General features: G+C 48.5%; 1 long non-coding RNA gene across 2 annotated transcripts in view; it reads right to left on the bottom strand.

Annotated features, from left to right (window-relative positions):
* Positions 1-16613: 16613 nt before the first annotated feature.
* LOC106029058 (uncharacterized) overlaps positions 16614-26425 on the bottom strand; it is a 32996-nt gene continuing 23184 nt past the window's right edge. Inside the window, exons 2-3 of one of the 2 annotated variants that reach the window (XR_010047284.1) lie at positions 17711-17780; positions 16614-17289 (exon numbers count right to left, since the gene is read on the bottom strand). This is a non-coding gene — a long non-coding RNA (uncharacterized LOC106029058). Of the gene's footprint in view, positions 17290-17710; positions 19570-26425 lie in introns of those variants that run through there. The other variant, XR_001202689.3, reaches the window with a different exon arrangement.

Genomic DNA, 26425 nt, shown 5'->3' with positions numbered 1-26425 from the left:
CGTATCCAGAGTTTGCAATCAGCCAGTCCCAGACTGAGAAATTTCATGGGCCAGGTTTCTTAGGTTCTCTCTAGAGTGTCGTAATCTACGGGTGGGGCTAATAGGCAGGTGGAAGAGCAGATTGTAGGTACAGAGAAACTTAGGAGGCTTTATAAAATAGGCAAACACAGGCCATAGAGGCCAGGAATGTAGGCCAGAAGAATGAAACTCTAAGAAACCAAGAAAGAATTGCTGTGTAAGTCAGGAGAATGGATGAGGCCTTTGGAGGAGGGGCCGGGCTGGAGGACCTTTACGGGTAGAAAGCGAAGTTCCTTTCTTGGTCCAAGGTGGTTCCAAGGGCCCACTGGGCCTCTCCCAGCTGTGCTGTGGTCTTGCGCTGTGTTCTGGATCTGTTTTGTTTTACAATAAACTGCTAAAAACTCTACCACACTAAATCACCTTGATGGTACCCAAAACGCATCCATGAGATAGAGAAGCAAACACAGTGAACTGGTCACTGGGTCATCTCTGTGGGAGAGAACTTTGATGATTTTTCTTCTTTCTGTTTTTCCATATTTTCCACTGTGGCTGTTTCCATTTTCATGGGGGAAAGAGGCTGTGTGTTTACTTTCTACTTGTTTAATCTCGAAGCATTTAATTGGTCGTCCCAGAGGAGGAAAATGTCTATATTTGGATTTTTTTCTTTCTGTGTCTTTCACCGCTCTGTTCCCGGCATCTAAGCAGTGGCTGGATTGCAGACGGCAGGGAAAGCTCACGTGCTGAGCAAAGCCACGGTGAAGGACGCCGAGTATTTACACAGCCCGCAAAGGAGAGCGCTGTGGCCTCTGCTCCCCTCCTCTCAGCCCAAAAGCCGTCCTCCCTTCCGCCGGCTGCCCCGGGGTGCCTGGGTCGTCTGGGAGCTTCGGCAGGTGTCCACCCCTGTGACGGGGGCGGTGGGGACATCAGAGACATCCCTGGAGCAGCCACCGACCCACCAGCCCCCAGACACTACAGGGACTTGGTCTGGAAAGAAGCCAAAGGGCCACCTGCTCCCCCCAGCACATCAGGGCGCGCCCTTCCCGTGATGACCCCGCCCCGGAAACCCCTGAGAGTGGCAGGATTGTGGTCAGTGTGCAGAAATCGCAGCCCTAACCCAACCAAAATGCTGGCTGCGTGCCAGGCTGTGGCCTAGCCACTGAACCCTGCATCCGTAGCCCTGCAGGGAAGGAAATACGACCATTCCCAGGGCAGGGGAAAGAAGACCAGAGCTCGGAAAGGGCAGGGCGCCTGCCCGAGGCCACACAGCTCTCCAGTGGCCGGGCTGGGGCTTACTCCCTCTTCTGTCCATTCCGGAACCCCTGTGTTGAGCTCAGCGTTGGGAGCTTGGAGAAGTGGCGGGGTGGGGAGGGGGCCCCACAGCTGTGTGCCTGCATGGAGCTGAATGTGACAGGAAGCCCATCCCAGCTCACGTGAGGTCACGTACCAGCTCACGGGACAGGATGTCTGGGGAGGAAGGGCTTTGTCACCGGGACCCTCCCTGGCATCCTGTACAGTGCTGGGGGGGCGGGTCTTGGCCACAGTCATCCCAAAACAGTTCCCTTGTGATGACGGCTCTGAGCCAGTGGCCGTGGAGGCTCTGCACTTCCTCTTTCCTACAGGACACAGGAAACTGTGTCTTACTTTTCTCTCTGGGAAGATAGAAAAGTCACTTCCAGAACCTTCTAGAACCTTCTCTTTATATCTCACCAGCAGAGACAGGGTCCCAAGCCCATCATTCAATGAAGCAGGATGACCAGGTGCTTCTCCCTGAAAGGTCCCTGGGCTCCTGGGATGCAGGGGACGATTGCAGAGGAACAAAGGCTGGTCAGTCTCCATCTCCATCTCAGGGTCTTCTGATCCCTCCTGGCTTCCCATCTGTCTGACAACCAAAGCCCTCAGCACAGCTCCAGGGCCTTGCAGCCTACCCTCCCCACCCCGTCACCTTTCTGCCCTCAGATCATCCTGCACTGTCTCACCCACTGCCCTTCAGCTCTGTGCCTGTCTTGCTGGTCCTCATATGTCCCATACCACTTCCTACCCCAGGGCCTTTGCACCCACAACCCTTACTGCGTGGAATCACCTTTCCCTGTGTCTCTTCCGCCACTTTCGGCTCTAAGTTGAAATGTCAGTTCCTCAGCTAGACCGTTCCAGGCCACCCTACCTGAACCCTGACTTAATGCTTCTTCACAGAGCCTGTTGCTTCCCTGCCCCTCGTGCAGTGTCAGCCCCCCCAGAATGAGGGCATCGGAAAGGGGTAGTTGCCCCGGATGTGCCTGTTTCATAGTCTCAGCTGCACCGGGGTGGGCCACCACAGTTCCTTCCTGCAGCGTTGCTACCCAGCCTGGGCTTCCTTCTGCACCCTCCCCTGTTGCCCCCTTGTCCTCAGAGGACACTGTGCAAGGTCAGGGTCAGGCCAGGACCCCTCACCCAGAAGCTCCCAGTCAGTACAGAGCCCGGGGTCCTGTGCGCAACTCCTGCCTTGCACCCCCGCAGGCTGTGCTGGCAGCGGGGAGCGGCCACCACGGCCACATGGAGAGAAAGAGCAGGCGAATCGGTGACCGGATCGAAGTCCCCGTGTGCAATTACCACGCACACCGCTTCTGGGGCCGTGGGCTTCCTCTTCCTTGGCCAGCTGAATCCGGTGTCTGAAGGCTTGTGACATTTCCCTCAGCTTGAGCTCCCCCTCCCTGGCAGGCTTCAGGAAGCCCGGAATTATCTGCAGTTTTAAAAATAGAGTCTCTTTCCAGTGCCCCTGAAACCCTGCCTCACCCCTGCCCCGCGGCTGCCGAGTGAACGCTTAATTGTGCTCTGTTCTGTCCCCTTCTGAGCCGCCCTTTTGCTTTTTTGCTTTTTTTCCAGCTTGTTGAGCTATTAAGATGTTGACCGCTCAGCACAGAGCAAAAGCTTCAGTCAGAAACTTGGCAGCCTCTGGTCTTGAACCCTAAACAAAGGGGCCGGAGGCCAGGGAGGGCCTGGGAAGAGGCCGGGCCGGGCGCTGCCCGGCGGCTCTGGAATCCCTTTGTCTCCTGTGCTCTGCACTCAGACTGCCCGAAGTTCACGGCCGTCATCACCTCTGTCCCAGGCGCTGCTGGAGACATATTTCTATGAGAACGGCGGGTTCAGATCCCGAGAGCACCGGCCAGGAGGGGGCCTCAGAGAAGAAAGGCCACCATGAACAGGAAATCAGAGAGCCACCGCCAGCGACCCGCGCCCCCGGGTTCGGAAGCGATTATCTGGGAGCAGAGTAACTGGCAGACGCGACCCCAGCGTGGGCAGGGAGCGGCCAGCCCCCACCCTGGCATCAAGGGACATCAAGGAGGTCACCCAGACAGCGAGCCCAGAGTGGAGCCCGAAGCGGCCGCGGGATAATTGGTGCCATTTGTGACGGCCACAGTGTGCCAGGCTCAGTCATGTGTGACCAGAGTTGTTCCCAAAACCTTGCACTGGGAGAGCAGTTGTGACCACGCAAAAGGGGCCAAGCGGGCTGCACTGGGCGGAGACCAGGCGATGCTATAAAGCTGCCCGCCTTGCCCGAGCTCCCGAGGGCAGAGCTGTCTTCCCCCAACTCAAACCTGATCGAGCCTCTGCCAAAGCTGAGATCCTTCAGTGGCTCCCCAAAGCCCCAGAGAGAGACAGGCTGGTATTTCCTCTGGGCTCAGGCAAAAACCAGCCAGTGAGGTGATGGTGGACTCTGGGCCTAGCCTGTGCTCACCTCGAGCAGGTGGCAAGTTCTGTATCCCGTTTCCTTGTCTGTGAAACTGAAATCAAGCAGCAGCTCCTTCGGGTTGCTCAGACACCACACCGTGAGTAAAGAGCCTGGCGTACAGGAAGTGCTCCATGATGCAGAGCCATGGTGATGGTGCCCGTGGTGATGGTGCCCATGGTGATGATACCCATGGTGATGATACCCATGGTGCTGGTAACCGTGTGCTCACAAAGCCAGTCCTTGGGCAAGGCCAAGGTACCTTTGATTCACAAGGCGACGCTCCTGCTGCTTCCAGCCCCTAAACCAGTTAGTGGATACTGAAAACAACTTATAAATTATCTTATAAAAACATTCACCATTTGCCCCCAAGGAGACATCACCTGTCACAGTGTTTGTTTTCAACCTGGACCCCTTTTTCCTTCTACGCCATGACCCACCGTGGTTCAGCCAGGACTTTATCTTTCCCAATACACATCTTTGTACACATTGTTGTTTGGCTGTGGGAGACACTGTGGGGTGTGCAGGGGATGAAGCCGCTCTGCAGTGAGAAACGAGGCTGGTGTGTGACGCGGGGGGGAAGCTCCAGCACACGCCTGGGTCCAGGCTGGGCGAAGGCCCCTCCCTGCCGCCCCACCAGCCGAGACGCTGCACAGGCATCGTCACAGGCAGGAAAATGTCCTTAGACTGCAGTGTGAGGGCAGCAAAGCGGGGGAGCTGGAGTCCACGCCTGCTGCATCTGCTCCTCCCAGGGATGGAGAAGGAGACCCCTGCGAATAGCTCCGCATCTAAGAGGACACGAGGCTTTGCGGGTGGTGGGTGGGACAGCCACTGCTGGATCCAATCAGTCTGAGGCCGATGGCTTTGCTACGTGAAGCTGCTCTCCATCAAGGCAGCTATCTAGGTGCAGACTTGTAACAACCGTTAGCCTGTTGGGTTTCAGCTCTTGGCCGGTGAGGGCCAGGCTCCAGCGGCTGGGAGTGGTTTGGGGATCCCAGCAATGGGTATGAAGGTTTTGTTCAGCCCTTCCCCCTGCAGTGTTCCGAGCAGCAGCAGGCTATCACTATAGCCTTGGAGAAGACCCCTGTGGTGACCTGAAAGCCCCTGGCCCCCTGTGGAAATAAGGACACCTGGCCTAGCTGTGTGCCCTCTGCTGAACACTGAGGATGTAGAGCCAGGTAACCTTGAGTGCCAGCGTGGCAGGGAGGTGACTCCCAGAGTGGGCGCCTTGGGGACAAACCCAACACCAGAAAGACAGTGAGGAAATATTTGCCAGGAGAGCTGGGGACAAAGCGCTGTGCTGTCATTTGTTTTTCCAAACCCGCGGGACTTCAAGGCCTGGAGGCAGCGAGGAAGCAGTGATTGGTGGAGGCAGACGCAGACTCAGTCACCGGCGCCTCGGGATCTGTGTCCCCTCCGGTTCTTATTAGAACCATTCATCCAGCAGACAGGGCAGGTGTGCAGGGCAGGGAGAGAAGTCTCGGGGACGGGAAACTTTCAGCCGCACGTTGCAGCCCTGGGTTCCAGATGTGGAGGCTTGGAGCAGACTCAGCTTCATTTAGAAAACAGAAAACGAGGGGAGTGACCCGAGGGCGAGGTTGACAAGGGGGCATGAATGGTGGAACGTGTAACCCCCCAGGCGGTGCAAGCCAGGCCAACCCGCTTACCCGGTGATTGGCATGGGTCGTCGGACCTCACGGGATGGGACAGAGGGGAAAAGCCATGCTTGAAGCCTCACAGTGACAAAGGCAGGGGTCACAGCTGAATGCAGGTCTGGGGACACAGAAACCTCTGCCCCCATCCCAGCCTGAAGGCGCTGGTCCTCCCTCGGGGCGGGGTAGACAGCAGGCGGTAACTGAGGCTGCTGGTCCACACAGCAATACCCTGCCCTCAGGCTGCTTCCAGGTCCAGCCACTCCCCGAGGGGTGACCCTGGCTCAGAGAGGAGAGCGGGAGTTTAAGACAGTGAGATTTCTGTTTCTGCTAAGATGGAGCGGGCCAGGCAAGGCCTCAGGAGAGGAGGAGAGGACAGTGGGGCGGGACGGGTGGCGGAAAGGCTACCTGCTGCGTGGTCGGCTCCTGCCCAGGCTGGACCGCGCCCTCCCGGGCTCCAGCCTCACCTCTGTGCGCTCTCCCCTGCCTGGCCACCGAGGCACCCATCTTCCATTCCTCAGCACAGCTGTGCGTCAGGGGTCCATCCTGGGGCTCTGAAGATACAGACAGGGACATAGAGGTCCCTGTGTGCGTGGGCTGTGAGGATGGAGGATAAACAACTGCACAGAAATGAGTTACCTCTGGGAGCCCAGGCTGACCGAACAGAGAGGGCAGAAGCCCGCATCGGCTCCAGACACCACTCCAGGGACTGGACGCTCACTGGCCTGGCGCCTCCTCTCACTGGCACCTGAATCCATGGTCTCGGGTGATGCCAAGCCCCAGAGCCCAGAGTTAACATCCCTGAACATTTATTTTCTGGCAAACTCCTGACATCTCCAGGAGGGCGGACCAGAACCTCAGATCACAGCTGGACCCTTTTATCCTCAGAGACCTGGTGTCCTGAGGGGTAAACAAACTTGCCTTCTGGACTTGAGAAGATTAAATTAGACCATAATGGCAGTCAGAACACTGCCTTGAGGGCAGTGGGTATTAATATTACCTGACAATACTTTTAAGTAGTAGCATTAATTCTGCTGTTAATAACAGAAGCCCGCATTCATTAGCGTTTGCAGTGCGCTAGACACTGCCCGAGTGTTTCGAGTAGATGGATACCTGAACCCTCAGAGCCCTGTGAGGGGCTGAGATACACAGAGTGCTCGAAAGACGTGATCGATGCTTAAATTAAAAAAAAAATTATTGGGGCTGGGGATTTAGCTTAGCTGCAGAAGCGTCTGCCTTGCAAGCAGGCAGTCGTGAGTTCAATCCCTAATACCGATAAAAAGGAAAAAGACGAAAAAAATGTTAAAAAAAATTATTACAGTAAGAGACACATTGCCTTAGGTAGCTAAGACAACTGTATTACTAGATCTATTAGTTCTTGGAACAAAACAGCTAACGGTCAGAGGATTGGACCAATTTTGCATATTTATATATGGTAATCTGAAGAACTCTCTTAAAGATAACTATGCAGGATAACCTTAGCTAAGTATGTTCCTTCTTGTAAAGGGTTTACAAGAATTGATTTTATGACGTGTGATGATTTCCACAGCTACTTAGAAGGAAACTAGACCTTACGGTGGCCGTTGCTGGTTCTGTATCATCATGCTGAGATCCAGCAAAGCTCTTATTCTTTGTTCGGAGTGGTTTTAGTCTGTTTTGTATTGTTTAATCTCAACATACAGGAAGGTATGGACAGCTATTTTGAAGAGACATCATGGCAGACATTGTTGATTTTCCTATTATCTGGTTTTGAAGGCCCATAATGCTTTCATTCTTTTTTTTTTATCAATTTCATACTATTTTATTTTGTTTGAATTCACTGTGGGCGGAGATACAGACAACTGTTTCGAAGACAACAAGAGACATTATGGTAGCCATTGTAGATCTCCTGTTGTCTTGTTTTGAAATCCTTGCATTGCTTGTATTGTTTTGTTCTGATCTGCTTTGCTCTGTTTTGTTTTGTTTTATTCTCTTTTTAAAAAGAGACATCTCCCTGAATCCTCCTCAGAATCCTTCCCCCGGCCTGGAAGCCGCTTGGTCTCCGTTCTAATTGCTGCTGTCTGCAGCAGTTTTGAAGGTCCTCCCTTGAGCCTTCTTAGTCGAATGCTTACGGGTACCTGGATGTCCTGAGTCAATTCGAAACGTTTCCCTATTCACAGTCGTTTTGATTTGGGGAAGAGTCAGAGGTCACCTGTGCCAGATCTGGTGAATAAGGAGGATGAGAGCCCACTGTGGTGTTTTTCTGAGCCTGCCGGTCCACTGGATGGAACTTGACAGCTGCCTCCACCATATTTTTGATCACCTGTTGTACAGAGAAATTCTCAGGCTACTTCACAAAGCAGGGAGCATGGTGTGACAGGTGTGTTTGGGGTGGGGTGGTGTTTGGAAAGGGACTTGGGGCAACATGTATTTTAGTATTTTCTTAAAATTCACCCTTTTGCTCCGCATTTTGGTCACATCCTCTGCTCTGAGGATTCTGTTTTCATAGATGAGAAGACACAGACATAGAGAGGTGAAGCTCTTTCCCAAAGCCATACAGCAGCTAAACCACCGAGCTGAGAAGGGCCCACAGTTAAAGGATGCTGGCCCCACGCAGGCGCCAAGTTCCTGCTGGATTTTGTTTGAGTAAGAAGCCCATGAGGAGGGCGGGGCAGACAGGGGTCATTGCACTGCGTGCCTCAGTTGCTATCTGTGCTCTAAGCGACCTGGCCACGGTTACCTCAGGTCAGAGGCAGTGGACACAAGAGGGGTCCAGCCTGTGACTCCTCCTTGAGCATCTACACACACACACACACACACACACACACACATACACACACACACAGAGACAGAGACAGAGACCAAATTCCTTTTCCGAGCAGCCCGTGTATGTGACCAGTGCCTGGTGATCACTTCGGTGTTTTTCCAAGGCATTTCCATTTTGATCACAGAGACAGGAGCACACACAGTATTGCTGTGTGAGTCCGAGACATCCTTTGCTTTACCTGCTGCTGAGACAGTTTCCCTGCTAAGGCAAAAGGCACAGAGGTGATTACAACCAGCAGGAAAACAGCAAACAACAAGATCAGTCGATTGTGGAAGAACTTTTCTCCCAGCAAATGGCACCAAGTACTTTCACTACAGCAAGACGAAGACAATTTCGCTTTGGACCTTAGCAATTGCTTCTGACACAGCTGAGGTCCGGGCAGGGCGACCAGGGAGGATGGATGGGTGTCTGGCATTCACTTGGTATTTTGATGGATTTGAATAATACATCAAAAGCCTGTGAGTTCACCACGAAAGCCTGGCCAGCTCACCGCCTGCAGACCAGACTCCCCGGGGCCTGGGCCTCACCAGGTGTCTGCGATCAGAAATAAAGTAGGAGGGATGCTTCTGAGAGAATCATTAAAGTCAGGCTCCCAGGCTAAGACACAAAAGAATATCCTCAAGGCTCCCCGAACTGCCCTCGGAACGGGCACTGTGCCTTGGCCTCAAGCCCCCCACACCCTCAAGGGTTTACTGCTGCCAAAGGTAAGTCCCTGGGGAAGATGAGGCTGGCCCCCTGGTATCTGTTGCTTATTAAGAGAGACATGGGTGCTTAGGAGGGTCACAGGGGCAGTGCCTTCCTGGGTGCCAGGCCCTGTGTAGGAGGCTGAGAGCAGGCTGAAGTGGGAGCTAAGCGAATCGTCCTCCCTCTCTCTCTCTCTCTGTTCCTCCTTTTCTGAATACTTGCGAAAGCTTTGTGTGTCAAATACAGTGCCAGGAAGCAGAGACAGAAAACCAGACAAGACAACCACAGCCCCTCTGTGTTGGATAGGTCGGTGCCAATTTGATTGACTTTGGGATCTGCTCAGGCATGATGCTGCACACTTCTGGGTGTGTCCGGACAGGTCAAGGAGGCACGACTTTGGTGACTACATATGGTCCCTGATCCATTTCCTGGGTGGCGCTGTTCCTCTGTCCTGCTTCCTAGCCACCATGAACTAAGCCGCTTTGCTCTGCCACCCATGGTATTTTACCCTGGTGCCAGCCGATCATGGACTGAACCTAAGAGACTGCGAGCTAAATTAGACCTCTCCGCCTTCAAGTTGTGAATGTCAAGTTTTGTGTCCAGCAACAGAAAAGCTGTCTGACACACTCCCTGCTCATAACCCAGGAAGGAAGCTTTGGAAGGCCTTTCGCTTCACGTCTGTTCCGCACCTACGGTCTGCGGCTGACTGGCTTGATCAAGGACTGAGGCCACTTTGTAAGAGAAGGCTGATCAGAAGAAGGGGCAGTGCCCTGCTACTAGATCTGAGGCATCGGGTGGGTGCAGAGCTTGGACCCAGTTTTGCAATGCTGTGGCCAAGTCACCCTGCTTCCTGGGCTCTGTTTAGCTCCCTGTGACAAGGCCAGCCCTCCCCCAAGGAGATGAACTCCCTTCCCAGCCCAGTGTTCCCAAAGTAACCTGACCCAAAACTAAACATCACAGGAAGGAGACAAGAAACCCCAGGTCTGCAGAACCACTGAGCCTCCACCCAGCTTCTGACCTTGATACTAGCCTGAAGCACGCAGTCAGCCAGTGCTGGGCAGTGGAAACCGTTCTCGGGAAGCTCAGAGTCCCATCTACTGATTTATGGCTTGTTGCTTGGGACTTTCCGTGTCCACCCTGTGTCCTCCCCTGCCTCCCACGAGCTCTGCTGGCCGGTACCTACCAGTATTGGATGTCTCTGAGTGCCTTTGTCTCCTGATTATTCCCACGCTGCTCTTAAACTCCTCAGCAGAAAAGTCTATACCAGCTGTGCCCCGTGGAGCAGGCACAGTTCCATTAATTTCAAGTTGTTAATAAAATATTCTTTGTTTAATTTGTTACCTCACACTTGAGATCCCGTATTTCTTACCTGGTTTCCCAAAGGTCAGCCGCCTGCGTTCCGATGCGCTTCTCCCCCTATCACTCTATCCTGAATATATTTTTTAAAATCAACACATTTTAAAAATAAATGTTAACGGTTCTTATGTTTTAAAAGCAGTTTTAGGTTTACAAGAAAACTGAACGGGAAGAACAGAGCTCTCATAGCCCCTTCTCTTTCCGGCATGTATTTTCTAGCTTTCCACCCCTTGCATTAATGTGGGCCATCAGCTCCAACTGAGGAACTGAGGTGACCCCCTCAGTGCTAGCAAAGTGGTACCTGGGGCTCACCTTAAGGACCCTCTGTGTGGCACACTTGCTCTCACTTCGATATGCCGGTCGAGTATCCGCCATTGGTATCTTAACAAGTTCATTATCTTAAAAAATGCTCAGTGCTCTCTCTATTTAGTTCTCCTCTTGAATTCCACTGATCTTTTTACGGTCTCTCTACTTCTGCCTTTTCCAGAATGTTGTAGAGCTGGAATCACGTAATAGGTAGCCTTTTTAGACTGATTTCCTGCACTAGGTTTTTAGCACATACATTTATTTAAAGAGGAAACTTCATATCATTATCATCACAAGTGGATATTCAGACCCATTTGTCATGAATAAAAGGAAACACGGGAATATCAGCAAGAATGGAAAATTCTCTATTTCAGGAAAGTCATGGAAAAACTAGTAAAAATGCTGGAATCGAGTTTTTCAGAACTCTGGAAATTCAGCAAAGTCTTGCAGAAATCTAAAGACCATACATTCAAGAAAAATGGCTGAGTCTCCTAAGAGCAGTGAGTTCCTTGGCATTTTAACTCACCGTATTTCCATACTTTGCTTGTCAGCTCTGAGCCAGCCTGGAAAGCCCACAGCATGTGATCGGGGTGCAGCCTAGGAGCCCGGCCTCCCCAGAGGGGACAGACGGATGTTGGCACAGTTTCAAAGCCTCGTTCCCAAAGAACTATCACTACCTGACTTTGGCGGATGCTTGGATGACTTTATTGGTGAGGCCGTTTTTATTTGACTTCAGTCAAACCTTGCTTGGTGTGAAAAGTCTGGGTGAAGCAACTAATCAGCTTCCTGTCTGCCTGAGGCAGAGCATTATAGTTGGTACAAACCACAGGCCAACCAGGAACCTAAAAGAAAAAAAGTCTGGGAAAGGAGCAGTCCACAGAGGCTTTGCAAAGTTCCGGCATATTCCTGAGACCCTAGACAGCCATGTGTCAGAGCAGAGCTGGGTACATGCACAGAAGAGACATGGCAAGACCCCAGCTCTTCCTTCCATCTGATCCTGAGAGTGTCCACAAGCAGGAAGTGAAGACCAATTTCCTGGCCAAGTGTTGAAATTATATGCAATACTCAGGCAGAGTCGCACAGCCAAAACCGAGAGACTAGTTCCCAGCATTCGAGGAAGTCTTTGTTCCATCACCAGCTTATCAGTGAGCTCGCTGAGCGGTTAGTTCAGTGATAACAGCACAGTAACACACCACGATCACACAATTGAGAGCAAAAAACCCACATTATCCTCCCAATAGAGATGCATCTGATAAAACTGACAGCCTTTCACTATAAAACGACTCAATGACCTAGAAGTAGAAGAGAGCTCCCTTGACCTAATAAAGGGCACCCATAAGAAATTCACAGCCAAAATTCCACTTAATGATGGCAGACCGGGTGCTTTCCCCAGACAGGAACAAGACAGCAATGTCTGTTCTTCCACTCGTGTTCCAACTAGAGGTTCCCACCAGGCAGTTACCACCTCCCCTAAGATATGTGCGTCGTGTACGCAGCCTCAAATGACCAGTGAGTACCATGCCGTTAGTAACCAGAGACTCACCCCAGTCACTCCTAGGAAAGCCTGCTGGCCACGCCCACCTACCCCGGCCTCTGGGAAAGGTAGGTTTAGCCCTGGTCATGGAACCTGGTAACGTTCTAGGGGTGAGGGAAGAAGAACTATCTGCAGAGACAGGATGCAAGAGTCTGTCTCTGGCTCAACCCATTCCTAGTGGCTAAATAGCTTAGTTATGGTGCATTTGGTTTACTGACAAACCCTGCACAGGTCAAGGGAATAAGGGGTGACTGGCCTACAGGCAGAGGTTAGTAGGAAGAATATAATGACTGAGCTCACTTTTCTTCTACAAATGTGTTTCAAATAGCCAGTTTTGTCTCAAAGTTAGAATGACAATAAGAGGGATAATATTAGCATCGACCTCCTGGGATGTACTGTTACTATTCTCGTGTTTTAGAGGAGGGCAGCGAGGATCCAGAGAGGCTGCTTAAGGTCATTCTGCTTGGTAAGTGTCTAAGCCACACTCAAACCCATCACTACTGGGCTAAAAATCCTGTGTTTCAGTTTCCTCACACAGTGTCTGGGCAGAGGCCAACTTAATGATTCCAGGACTGGACACTGACCCCAAAGTGAAGGTCAGGCTCCCCCCACAGCTTCCCTGTCTCCACCCCAATGGCCCCATCTCACTTCCGTGCATGTCTCATACGAGGGTGATTGTGGTCCATTCTGGGGTTGTTCCAAGGTCTGTTTATACTGTACAATCTCCCCGTTATACCCTTGCTGAATGCTTTTGAGGGTCTCTAATTGTTGAGGACAAAGGAGAACTAAAGTCCACACTCGCCATCTGAGGCCACCCAGCCTCCTGACATTTGCCAGCTCTGACATCACTGCCCGAGGTCTCCATCCCAGGGCAGTGTTTTGGGACTCTGCATGAGTCACACATGGCCAGCTCAGTGAGTAACCAAGTGACTTGTGTTTGGGCAAAACCATTTGTGTCCATGAAAGAAATGTTCCTAGGTCAATCTGTGAAAGATGGGCGTGGGACTCAGAGCACAGTGTGAATACCATGCAAATGGACAGAAGGCGCTCAAGGACAGACACTTGTCCCCAGCCTAGAGACACAGGAGGACCAGTACCAACCCAGGCTCCCTGGCTGCTCAGAGCAGAGAGCCACACTTTTTTCTGCTAGAAATCAAGCCCCAAATGGGGTCAGAGACACAGGCAAGGATGGATGGGGAAAAGGAACCACAGGGCAAGCAGACCAGGAGGAAGGAGGAGAGAATGGACAGAGGACAAAAACATTCTTGGGGACTCTGAAGGGGCCAGAGGTAACAGGCAAGATACAGTGGGCACATTCTGGGGACCCAGCTCCGATACCCGCAGAGCCCACCCAGAGACCATCTAAAGTCTTGGCTAGGAAGATGGGGCATCCAGAGGACGTGAAGGGGGACAGTGGGAACAACCATGATAGTACCAACCACCACCATTCACTGAACACCTACTCTGTGCCAGGTATTAACCTACGTGCTTTACAAATTCCTTAATTCTGGCAGAAAAGAATATTATCCTCACTTTACAGAACGAGAAACTGAGGCTCAGAACAGAGCTTAAGGAGTAGAAAAAAACTGAGGAGAGCCTGATCCAGGGTTCCAACCAGACCCCAGACCCTCACCCCACTCCAAGAGGATCTCACGCCCCTGCAGCTCCACCTCAGGAAGCCCACAGCCTGTGCATGGTGACCAGGAAGCAACCAAGCCTCCCAGTGGGACCATGAGCTCAGGTTGCTGCACGGAGGGTCAGGAGTGGAGAAGACCATGCAGGCTCTCGGGGTGGGGGTGTCTAGCTCAGAGTCCAATCTAGTAGGGTCATCACAGAGAGGAGACTGAGGGAATGACCAGCACTCTCCCAACCCTCTCCTTCAGCTCAAAGCAGCTCACAGTCAATCTGGTTCCCAGGGCTCCTCCTCAGGACCCAGATCCAGTCCACTCCCTGTCCCTGATGGGCATCTGTTTGCTTGCTCTCTGCCCGAGTCCCAGCCCAGAGATGATGGTGGGAAAGAGACGAGGCTGCAGCCTGAGAAGGAAAAGGAAGGGGACTGTGGCATCTCAGAGACCAGCATGGGAGCCAGAGTGGGGTGGAGGGGTGACAGGACCCTGAGCAGGCTCTGCGGGACCATCCAAAACAGGGCCGAGAGTGAACTCAAGCTTCTCACACTGATGAGACCGTTCCCTTTTCCACACTGGCACCAGCGATGTATGAAGCTGTCTAGGTGTATCCAAGGGTCAGCTGCTCAGGTCTCAAGGGAAGGCCTGGCCTCAGCCACACCCACCGTTAGTAATAACAGTCGTAACAACCATGATGCTAACAGTTTCTGAGGAACTTGTTCTGTGCCGATCGGTGGTTTTATGCAGTGCCTCATTACCTCATCAGCAGGAAAACCACAAATAATAATACTGGACGACAACCCCGAGAGCAGTGCCAGAGCGGCTGACTGTACGCTGGGTCACTCAGCATAGACCGTCAGTTTGTGGGTCCACCTAACAGTTCGAAGAGAGAGCTTGGTGTTTTTTGTTTCTCCCTCTGGGAAGCTGAGGGGCTTCCTGGGGAGCACAGCACTGGACAGAGGCCAGCATTCGAAACCACTGTCTTGACCCAGTCTGTGATCTAAACCTGGCTCTGGATACAGATTCAGGTCCGTCTAAGATTCACAGCAGCACCCACAGTGGCCAGCTGGAGACCCCGTTCATCAACAGTTACCGCTTCCCTATTTATGCAGCTCTGTCACGGGATGGGGGCTCCAAACATGAAAGATGGGTTTTTCATGTCCATCTTCTAGAAACAAACATGTGAAGTCACACTCTGGGATTTATACAGACCAAAAACTCAGGGTGACACCACTGGGGTAGTGGGAGCTGTCTGGGATCCTGCTTGGTTCTCAGGAAATACCAGGAGTTAGATAATATTACACACCCTTTTATCAATGAGGAAACTGAGGTACAGAGTATAAAGCAGCAGGTGTGGGGTCATTAGTAAGTGACAAAAGTGCTTGAGCAGAGCCCAAGCACTGCGGTGCCTGGTAGCCCTTCACTTGATGCTGAGGAGTCCAAAGCAAATGACCCCTGGCTCCCTCAGGGATAGGGACCTCTACTCTTCTAGTCTGTGTGCAAAAGTCTGCTGTTCCCAAAGAGGAACATTGTTCTTTATGTGGGTTCCTGGGTCTGTTTTGCAAGAAGCCTGAGCTCTCAGAAGATTGGGGCCTAGGAGTCTCGGTCTGCAGCATCCCCAGCTGCATGTAGCACCTGCCTGGCTCAGGAGACTGGAAACAACCCAAATACATGGGAAACCAGCAAAACCTGGAGCTCATATTTAGCCCAGCTCCAATCTGCATCACACTCTGTACACAGGCACTCAGAGCCTTTGTCTTCTTCTCCTTCTTCACCCACAATTCTTTAAATAAAAATTTTACTAATGTTATGGATTAAAAACTGGTGGTCAACTTAACACCAGCCGAATTAAATCAACATGGTGCTGAGTGTAGACGGCCCACCTGAGGCAAGTTGCCTGCAGAAAAGGAGATGTGGAGAGGAAGAGCGTGGTGTTGTGGGTTCTCCCAAGTGTTGTTTGGAGCCGTTGGTTCTCCTGGAGGAGCTGAGCATGCTGGCTGGCGTCTCTGATAAGAATTTGGCTGTTATCATCGGAGGAGCTCAGGACCTTGTTGCTGACAATGACTGCGGTTCACTTTGGGGGAGCCCTGGCCCTTACTCTGAGCATCGCTTCCTGGCTCCAGAGGGGAAGATGTGTGCTGCTCAGTCTCCAGGAGAAGCTCGTCACACTGGATTCCTGGCATGTACTCAAGTGTTCTCATCATCAGAGGAGCTTGGGACCTCCTTGTCACTGAAGATGGCTGTGGTGCTTTCAAGGGGAGTCCTGGTCCTCACTTTGAGCATTGTTTCTTGGCTCCAGTGCAGAACCCTCAGCCTGCTGGCACAGATCCTTCACCCTGCTGGAATAGCCTTTCTATCTGCCACCACAGACCATTGGACCTTCCCAGTGCAGATCCATAAAACAGACGGGCATGAGTCATTGTCATGGGGTCTGGCTCCAGCCACCATTGTGGGGGGCATTGTCATGGGCTCTAGGCCTTTGACTGGACTCATGCAGGACCTTACTGTGGGATCCAGACCCTTGGCTGAACTTCCTAGGTCTTTAGTGTTGTGCACAGATTTCCTGCACTTTCTAGTATTTAACTCTGGGTGACCATCATAAAGGCATATTATAAATTCTGTATCCTGCATGTAGTTATTCTCCTTGTAACCCCTGACAACAACTAACAAGAAATTTGACATGAAACAAAAGTGGGGAGAACAGCATGATGAATTCACATTTTACCCATCACCCAGCTTTAGCACTTGTCAACATTTTGTCACTAAACATTTTTTTAAAAAATCAAGATTGAATTTTAGAAAGTAAAATTTTGTCCTATTCCTGTGCAGTAGGTGAGGGGTGGGTTTTTAAAATGTATTTTTAACACAGATGGAACCATATTGTAATACTGCAGATTCAGATTCATCTATTAGAACTCAACAAAATATGTTGAAGCCCTTTTTATGTGAATTTATTGCGTGTAGACACAAATTTACCTCAGTTCGTTTAACATCTGTATAGAACTAGACTGTGAGGTTGTTCCGGAAATTATTTAGCCGGTTCCAGTCCGGCAGAGTCCACTCATGCACACCGGGAGAGGTAGCTGACCTTTGGAAGCAAATAGTTGCCTGCTCTGTCACTGTCACCTGACACCTGACTGACATGGCAGCATCGGGCGCTGAGTGAGAGGATTCAGGGGAAAGAACACCTACAACATTCCAGGGAAGGGCTCAGCCAGCCCGCAGTTCACCGCCTGGGCCAGCAGGTGACAGCTACATCTGGTTCCCACTCTTCCATCCACTGCGGAGGGACATCAGGCCAGCACCTTAACCTTCTGGACCTAGATTTTCACCTGCAAGCACTGTAGTGTTGGGTTACAGTGGAGTTCAAGTGGAATCACAGGGCACAGCTGAGCACTGAGCAGCCAGGACCCCCCTGCTCTGGCTCAGAGGCTGTTTTTGATGCAGTGGGAGAACTGCTATCACTGTGTTTTAGCACATCCAAGCTCAGGATCCAGTAAACTGCAGCTCCGGGGCCAGACCTCACCAGCCCTAGTGTTTGCAAATAGCACCGCGTTAGCGCACAGCCACGCCTGTTCATTCACGTGTCTGGAGCTGCTTGCACCCTGCAAAGGAAGGGAGAGTTGAGCAGTTGAGTCAGAGACTGCTGGATCACAAAATCTGAAACAGTTCACCTCTGGCCCTTTGTGGAAAGGTTTGTTGAATGTGCCAGAGCTCGTAAGACACACTGTTGTGTTAAGTCTCCTTCCAGGAGAAGGAGTTTCCATCATATAAGTGGTGGCTCATCAGCAGTGTAAGATGAACCCAAATTTCAGAGAAATTGCAAAGAAAAAGAAAAGTGCATCAAAGGATTGATGAAATGCAAGGTCAGGCATCCCATCAGAGGTGCTAGTTAAGTGTTAATTCCTTTTTCTCTCCTACAACTACACGTCCATACCTAAAAACATTGTCAAGCATGAACACTGAACTCAGAAGGTATCTAGCATCATAGTTATAAATGTCCATCCCCCCTGTGCTGCCACATACCGTAAGCTGTGTGACCACCTGGGTGACCATGGGCAGGTTGATTTGTCCCTTTAGCCCTCAGTTTTCTCATCTGTAGAAAGAGAAGATGAAAATGCACAATTCATGCAGTTAAAACCATCACTGACATTAACCACGTAAACTGGTATACATTCGTGATAGTAATTTGACAAATTACTTATCTTGACCAAGCTGATTTCCATACATCCCCTAAAAATGAAAAAGCCCTCACTGGACATCTGGAATAACATCCTGTAGTCTGTGGACACAGTCATTGCCCTGCTTCGGGCCCAGAGAAAATACTCGGAGTCACTGCAGAAGGCCTACCCTGTCATCCCCAAATTCTGTCATCCTACATCCCCTCGCCTGGGGAAGTCTAATCCCAGCCCCACACACAGCGAGCTATCCAGATGGTAAGCCTAAAATAAGACTCCTCCTTAGCTTCCTGTCTCCAGGCCTCCTTCCACTCAAGACGAGTCTGGAGACACTGTTAGTATGGTTTGACACTCCCCTGGGATCCAGAGTGACCCCAGTGGTGGGGGGATATGGAGATATAGGAAAGAACTTAGTCTCAGTCAGCAAGAAAATCACCAAACAGAGGCCCCTTCACTCCAGCAAGGCGTTACTCCACCAACTCTGAGCAGCTCCCATGAAACTCCTCTTGGAAACTGTGAACTTCAGAAAAAGACGGCCCAGCAAGTTTAGCCTTCAGCTAGCTCACCCCTCTGCTCTAAACACACAGCAGGAGCTGTTCAAATAGAAAACCAAGCTCTCGGGTCCAGCCATCAAGAAGGGTAAACTTAGCCTCCCACCACAAACACTGAGAAATCTAACAGCTAAACACTTACCTGGAGCAACTCCCTCCAAGCACTAGACAACAGACAGAACTTCAGTCCCCTAGAGAGGGTTTCACACAGGCAAGTCCCATATCCTCTCAGGCTCTCTGACTAGGGGTATATTTTCAAACTCTTCTCTTGGGAAGTTGAGCCCAAACAGAGCAAAGCTCTCACTCACCAGAAGAAATAAAATAAAGAGCAACTAGAAAAAAATCTGCAATGAAATAAAAGATCTGGATAATACTGTCAACTCATTTGACTTAACTGGTATTTACATAATACTCCAACAAACAATGTCATGTTACATGTTACATGTTATTTTTAAATGTTCTCAGAATACTTACCGAGATAGTCTCTGTTCTGGGCCAAACATGTCTCAACAAATTTTAGAGAATTTCGTTCATGCCAGCATCACTAGAGTAACTAAATTAGGAGCTGATATTACAAAGGTATCTGGAAAATCAAAAATTACTTGGAAACTTAATAAAAACACTTCTAAATAGCCCAGAAATCAAAGGAGATATCAAAATGGAAATCAGTAAGTATTCCAAACTGAGTTAAAATAAGCAGACGACACTGTACAAAAATAGACAGTGTACCAAACTCTGTGGGATGCAAACAAAGCAGTGCAGAGAAGAAAACTCAGTGTTCAATACACGTATTAGAAATAAAGAAAGATCTTAAGTCAATGGCTTCAGTTTCCATTGTAAGAAACTAGATTGGGGAAAAGTAAATCAAATTCACAGTAAGCAGAGGAAGGAAAATAACACCAGTACAGTGGAAATCAATTAAATAGAGAACAAAAAATCAACAACAAAAATTAAATGAATCCAAAAGATCAATTTTTAGAAGATCAAAAAATTGATAGATATCTAAACAAAAAAAAAACAACGCAAATACAAATATCTGAAATAAGATGGAAAAGCAAGGATTCTATAAATGATAAAATGATAACAATGAACAACTTAATGCCAATAAATTTTAGAAATCAGACAAACTACAAACTATAGTAAAGAAGTAACTTTAGCAGGCCTATATCCAATAAAAATAGACTTCATAGTTTAAAATCTATAAGAGAAGTCAAGGTCCCTTTACTCATTAATTTTTCCAAACATTTAAAGGAAAAATAACTGTAATTTAGCAAAATCTTTCCAAAAAGTAGAAGATAGGATGTTTTTAAAAAATTCTTCATGATGCCAGAATTACATCTGGCATCAAAACCAAAGATATTACAAAAGATTAATGTCCCTTTTGCATCCATGCAAAAACCCAAAGAAAATTTTTGACAAGGGAATATATAGAAGTACAATATATTATCACTAAGTAGAGTTTATCCAAGGAATGTGAGGTTGGTTTAACATTCAAAAACCTACCAATGTAACTTCACATGTTAAAAATTATAAAATTAAAAATACATGATCATTTTAACAGATGCCAACAATCCAATAATCAAGACTGAATAAAAACAATTACACTCACTTTGGCGCCACATATACTAAAATTGAAACAACATACAGATTAGCACAATTCCTGTGCAAAGGTAACACGAAATTTCATAGATTTCAATAATAACTTTGGATATAAATGGCCTTAATTCTCCAATTAAAAGACATGCACAGATGGTAGGTTAGATTAAAAATAAAATCCAAGACCCTCAAGTCTTTGCTGCCAACAAGAAACACACCTCACTGGCAAAGGTATACACAGACTGACTGTGAAAGGACAGAAAAGAATATTCTCCGCAAATGGAAGCTGAACACAAGCAGATGTAGTTACATTTTTATCTGACAGAGCAAACCTCAAACCCAAGTTAGTCAAAATAGACAAAGAAATTCACTGGATTGGTAATGGAAATAATTCACAAGGAAAAATTGATAATTAAAATTATATATGCATTTAGTGTCAGGGAACCCAATTTCATGGATCAAGTACTGCGGTACATAAAGTGACAGAGAGATCCCCAAGAGAGTGATAGTAGGTGACTTCCTCAGCCCACTCTCACAATAAATATTGTTGTGGCTGGTGTCTAGATATCCCCGTAAAGCCTCTTGCATTCTTAGGTGGAGACTTTCAGAGAAGACTGCTACCAGAGTGTGTGATGCTGGGGTTAAGAGTGTGTGATTACTAAATTAGTCCACTGATTGCTTTGGCATAGTTCTGGGCTTAGATGATGGGAAGCCCCCTGGATGTGATGCTACCCATCCCTAGGGCATGTACCTGCGTGGACAAAAAGAAGATCTGCTGCTGTTGAGTGGTATCTGCTGCTGGCTACCGTGCTTCTGCTGGCCACGAACTGTTTCTGCTCCGTGATCCCCTCTGCCCTGCTATTCTTCCTTGAAAGAAGCCAACTATGAACTGAAAACTCTACAAACTGTGAGCCAAAATAAACCTTTCCTGCTTTAACTTTGGACACTGTGTATTTTGTGTCAGCAACAATAAGAGTAACTAAGACATTCTGGCAAAAAAATCAAGAAAGATGCATCAGAATTAAACTACACAATAGAAGAAATGGACTTAACCAACATGATATCCCATCCAATAACAGCAGAATGCGTATTCTTTTCAGCAGCTCATAATCTTTCTTCAGAACAGATCATATTTTGGTCCAAAATGCAATTCTTAGCAAATACAAACAAAATTTAAAATAATGTCTTGTGTCTTACCACATCATAATGGAACAGAGCTAGAAATCAACAGCAAGAGACATTACAGAAACTACACAAATATATGGAGATTCAACAATTCTCTTTTGAATGATTCCTGGGTCATTAAAGAAATGCAAAACTTCCTGAGATCAAAAGAAAGTACAAATACAATATACTAGAACCTGTGGGATACAGTGAAGTCAATTTTAAGAGGAAATTTATAATGCAAAATACACATATCAGAAAAATCAGAAAGCTCTCAACTATGTAAGCCAATAAGATGCAGGAAAGGGACAGACAGGCTCGAAAATAGGATGTGGGGTGTGTATTTACCAGCTTTCACAATAAATGTATTCATGGTGTACCACAAACATGTATCAACAACATTTTAAAAAATTGATCTGTTCAGATGGCCAAAGACCTAAGCATAACACCTGAAACCTTGAAACTGCTACAAGAAAACATCATAAATGCATACAGATGCATTTATAAGCACAGGCAAAGACTTCCTGAGTAGGACTCCAAAAGTTCAGAAAATAATAACATCAACAAATGCTATTGCATCAAAGCAAAAAATTTCTGCACAACCAAGAAAACAACCAACAGTGCAGAGACAACCAATGGGAGAAATCTTTGCCAGCTACTCTTCAAACGGGATTGACATACAAAGTATATAAAGAACTCAAAAAAGTAACTCCAAAAGAACAAATAACCCAATTAAAATGGGCAAATAAACTGAACAAGCACTTCTCCAAAGAAGTACAAACAGCCAATAATTATGTGAGAATTGTTATCCACTAGGGAAATGCACGTCAGAACTACACTGAGATCCATTTCACCCCAGTCAGGATGACTGTCAGCAACAATACAAAACACAATAAATGTTAGCAAAGGACAAAGGACCGCTTACACGCTCTGGGGAGGATTTTAAATTAATCCAGCCACTGAGGAAATCAATATGGAGGTTCCTCAAAAAACTAAAATAAAACTACCATATGCCACGCTTTGTATGTGCCTGAAAAAAATTAAAGTCAGCACACTGCAGGGATACCTGTACACTCAGGCCCATTGCAGAATAACTTACAATAATAAGATAAGGGACCAAACCAGGTGGTCACAGATGAATGGATGAATGTGGTATTTATACACAGCAGTCTTTTTCACCCTTAAACAAGAACAAAGTCGTGTCATTTGGAGGGAAATAGATGTAACTGGAGATTAGCAGAGTAAGCAAAGTAAAAACAGACTCAGAAAGACAAATACTGCCTATTTTTCCTCATATGTGGCGTGTATGGAAAAAAGTGGCCATGAAAATCGAAGGGAGATTATTAGAGAAAAGAGGGATCAAAGGAAGGACAAAGGCAGGGGGCCGTGGGAGGGAGATGGACACAAGAAAGTGGGGCAAGTCTAAAGTGTCCCAACGAAGCCCGATAAATAAAAAAGAAAAGCAGTAACTCTCATCTAGGAATAAAACGGAGTTCTTTAACCTAATAAATCTACTTGTGAAAAGCCTATTGCTAAAACCATTCCTAATGATGACTAAGGACTCTGCTCCAAGATCAGGAACACAGCAAGAAAGCGTGATTCCCCTTAGGACCATGTTCAGGTTTGTATGAATGTCCACCCAGTACAATAAAACAAGCGAGAAAGTCACACAAATAGGAAAGGAAGCGTTAAATCTGCTTTTCTACTCAGGTGATACCATTACATAAATAGGAAATCCTAAGTAAGCAGCCGAAGAAAGCTTCAAACTTGGCAAGTTAAAAAAAAAAAAGATACAAGATCAGTAAACAAAATTTCACAGCATTTCCGTATGTTAGCAGCAAAAAATTATAATAGCATAAAAATATGAAATATTTAGTGGCAAATTGAGCAAAACATGTAGGACTCACAAATTGAAAATTACAAAATTTTCTGGTAGAAATTTAAGACCAAAATACAGTAAATATAAAAATGTAGATGTTCATGGATTGAAAAACTAGATAATGGTAAGCTTTTTATTCTCCCCAAATTAATTTGTGTATTCTACAAAACCCTAATCAAAATCCCAGCAATCGTTCTCTAGAAGCGCAAAGATGCCAGCATAACTTAATGGCACACTCGTGTGACCCTAAGAGCGAGCATCCCTTGCATTATTTGTCCCCAGATGGCTCCTTGGCCGCATCCTCGCCCCAGCCTTGCCATTAAATGATCTTGTAAAAATTATGGTGGATGAAAATCCGCATTCTTTGGTGTGTATCTGTTGTAGTTGAGATCTAGAACGCTGCCCAGAGCTCTCGGGCACTCTGGGGTGGACCTTCTGGGAGGTGATCGGATCATGGGGCGCTGTAACCATCAGTGATTGATCCGTATCTGCAGGTGCTGTCAGGAGGCCGGTCTGGTCAGAAGAGGAAGGATACTGGGGTGTGACCCAGAAGGGTGTAGCTTCCTCCCAGGCTCTTTCACCTCTCTGCTTCCTGGTCACCGGGACATGAGCAGCTTCCCTCCACAGCAGGCCCTTCCACCATGATGCCTCCGCATTTGAGCCAGCTGACCATGGACTAGAACTCCTGAAACTGTGAGCCGAGGTAAACTCACCCGTCACTGCAGATGCCGGGCACTGTGTTTCGGCAACAGGAAGACTGATTGAAACAGCCCCACACCGGCGCCTCACCAAGCTGGCTGCAAGCTCCTGGAGGTCTAGAGTTTTATTTGCCGTATCTTGCTCCAAAATTGCTGCTCAGCTGACACTGACAGTGAATCATTTTGCGTCCTCACACACACACTCAGCTCTCAGCCTTCCCTCCATGGCTTCTTCTGACGAGTGCACCGTCCAAACGATCTTCTTTTCTTTCTAGGCTGTCCAAGCACTACTTGGCTGTTCCTCAGCCCCCAGAAGTAGGTCAGCTTGTCCCTAGAAATGTGTCTATTCATGGAGCTGGACGTGAGCCCTCTCTTTTCAACCAGCCCATCAGAGATGCTGCCATGGCCTTGGTCCACAGGTGCATCTTCATCCAGGGGATGTGGGCAGCTTGGGCACCACAGGGCATCTTGCCTTGATCTCCTGCACTACTGCCTGTGTGGGGAAGACATGCGCAGCTCCCACTGATGGGGCTGTCTGAGTGACTGTCTTTCAGAGGGACCCAGGAGACCTGCATCCCCGCCGCCCCAGCATCATCACTGCCTCGATGGCTGTCTGATTACCTCCCAAAGAAACCACTTCTGTCCAAAGTTTGTCTCAGGTCTTCTTTGGAAGAACCCAAGCTAAGACACAAATCTTGCTGCCATATTTGGGTATTCTTACCGAATCCACATTAGACGAAGCAAAGGGATCGTTTGCATTAATAGGGGAATTTGCTCTGAAATCAACATTTTAAAAAATGAGGACCACCTAATGAGCCAACCAGGCTAGAAAACAGACTGCGGCAACAGTTGGAGCTATCATTGCTGTGAGTTAATTTTATCTTCAGATGTGATAGTGATCTTGTTGAACCCAGGTGAGGACATCCCAAAAAGTCCATCCTTATCCTCAGGATTCACTTGGCTTCTAAAATTATTTTTAAAGTGAAACAGACAGGAAAAACCCTGTCATTAGTAGTGGTAATGAGAGCAGGGATGGTGATCACAGAAGTAGTGGTCATGGTAGTGGTGCTCGTGGTAGTGGTGCTCGTGGTAGTGGTGGTCCTGGTAGTGGTGGTCATGGTAGTGGTGGTCATGGTAGTGGTGGTCGTGGTAGTGGTGGTCGTGGTAGTGGTAGTGACAGAAGTGGTACTGGTGGCAGCAGTGGCAGAGATAGGAGTGGCGTAGTAGTAATAGCAAATGCTTTTAACCCCTGCAACTCAAAATGAGGTCCCAGACCAGCCCAAACCACTTTCCCTTGTGAGGTTGTTAGAGATGCAGTCTCATATCTCCCACCCCTCAGCGCTGCTGAGTCCGCTCTGCTTTGAAAGAACCTGTGGGTGACTAGCGCTCCATCCTGTGGACCCTTCAGTCCAGGAAGCACTGCCCAAGAGGACTGGCTGGCCAGATTCCATCCGGACTTCACTCACCAGCTTTGTCGGGCAGGCCCTCAACCTTACCAGCCCTCAGGAACCTCTCGAGCTACAGAGAGTCTCAAATCCAATAATCAACATAAATTATCTGATACAGCATCTGCCACATGGTGCGTGCACTGCAAATGTGCTTCTTGGGTTAGCCAACCCTGCGGCAACCTTAGATGAGTGGCAGTTCTGGGTTCGACATGCATCTGAAACATATCACAACAAACACTTTGGATACGGAATGAGTCAGCAATCAGTCTGGCATCTCAGTTCCATGACTACCACTGTCTTGTTGCTAGGACAAAATTAAAGAAGAAGTTAAAGAAGAAATGGGTTATTTTGGCTCACAGTTTGCAGAGGTTTCAGCCCATATAGTTGCCTGGCTCCACAGCATAGGAGAAACAGTTCATGCTGTGGTAGCCAAGAGGCCGAGAGTCGTCAGCGGGGAAGGAGGGAGACACACCACACCCACTCTGGAGAGGCCATACCCAGAGTGACCCCCCTCTTCCCACCAGGCTTCACCTCTCAACATCTTACTCAGCTGTGAACCCCTCAGTGGACTAATGCACTTTCACACACCCATGATCCAGTCTCTGCCCAAAAGCCCTGACTATGATCACCTGAGGGATTGGGGGAACACTAGATATAAGCCATGACAACCACCAAAATGAGGCTGGTGGCCAAGTCTCTGTTCTTCCTCCAGATGGAATCCTTTCCCTCTGTGGTTGCCACCCCTGACAGCACACGGGCATCACCAGGCGGCTCACAGCATCCCCACCCCCGCTGACTCCTGAGCTCTGATATCATGGATTAGGGTGGATCCTGGGCATCTGGAGTTTGAACACTCCCAGGGAGTCTCCTGATTAACCGAGGCTAAGCACTACCACTGATCACCTTCATTCAGAGAATTCAGGAGAGGGTGAAAACTCAGAGATTTTTAGGCTTCTTAAAATGTGCAGTGACACCTGATTTATCGTTCATGTAAACTAAATTCTACACACTACACTGAGATCTCTGTGTGCAGCTGGTGTGGTCTCCACTCCGCAGCCATGTTATGGTACGCTGTCCTCCCAGAGTCCACTCCACACGGACCTCCTTCTACTGTAGCGCCTCCTAGAGCTTTTTATTTTCATTTTTCCTTAAGATGAACTTTATGAAATGTCCTCAAAGCTGTAATTCATCAGCACAGTCCGAACTTTCTAAGAATCACTGGTGGAA

This window comes from Cavia porcellus, unplaced genomic scaffold (assembly GCF_034190915.1).
Source record: "Cavia porcellus strain 051 isolate PalLab524CR breed Dunkin Hartley unplaced genomic scaffold, mCavPor4.1 scaffold_5, whole genome shotgun sequence".
NCBI lineage: Eukaryota > Metazoa > Chordata > Mammalia > Rodentia > Caviidae > Cavia > Cavia porcellus.
Note: the sequence above shows the minus strand (reverse complement) of the source record. Positions and strands in the feature narration are given on the sequence as shown.